Raw genomic sequence first — 789 nt, forward strand, 5'->3', positions numbered from 1 at the left:
TCAGCTACATTTTAAACACACACACACACACACACACACACACACACACACACACACACACACACACACACACACACACCCCTAACAGAAGAACATTCTAAAACTCAGTAGAGAATATGGAAATAGCTTACAATAAATTTTGCCTTCTAGAATAACTAATGGAGAAAATTACCTAGTTATTTGACCATGGGAAACAACTATTTGTATATTATTACATATTTTTCAGGTCACAAGTTAAAAGCACAATTTTTATGTTCCAGAATAGCATTTTTCCAAAGAGTTTTACAAAGGACCCCAGTGCAACAAAAGAAAAGCAAGTAAAATACGTTTGAGGAGTCTGCCTTTCCTGGTCCCCATCTTGGAAATGACTGATACATATTTGAATATTGAGGAGTCTAAGGGGTCCTGCAGTAAACTCTAAGGAATCCAGCATTTTCTCAAGTTCATTGGTCCTACAGCCCTTTTTTTTTTTATAACACATATCAACATTCCACAAAAGGGTTGTTCTGCGGAGCACAGTTTGGGAAAGATTCTTCTAGAAAAGGGATAGGATGAAAAGGTCTAATAGCTGAGACTCTGGAGTCACCCTGATTTGAATACCAGCATCACCACTTGTTAGTTGTGGAACTTTGGGCAAGCTTCTTTATGTCATTTGTCCCTCAGTTATCCCAGGTAAAATGGGCAAAATAATACCGTTAGGCGTGGGTCTTTGCATACGACCAGAACAGTCCTCTGAGAGCCTCACATGGCAGGTTCCTTTTTGTCATTCAGACCTCACCCAATATAAAG

Source organism: Pteropus vampyrus, unplaced genomic scaffold, assembly GCF_000151845.1.
Source record: "Pteropus vampyrus isolate Shadow unplaced genomic scaffold, Pvam_2.0 Scaffold12745, whole genome shotgun sequence".
Taxonomy (NCBI): Eukaryota; Metazoa; Chordata; class Mammalia; order Chiroptera; family Pteropodidae; genus Pteropus; species Pteropus vampyrus.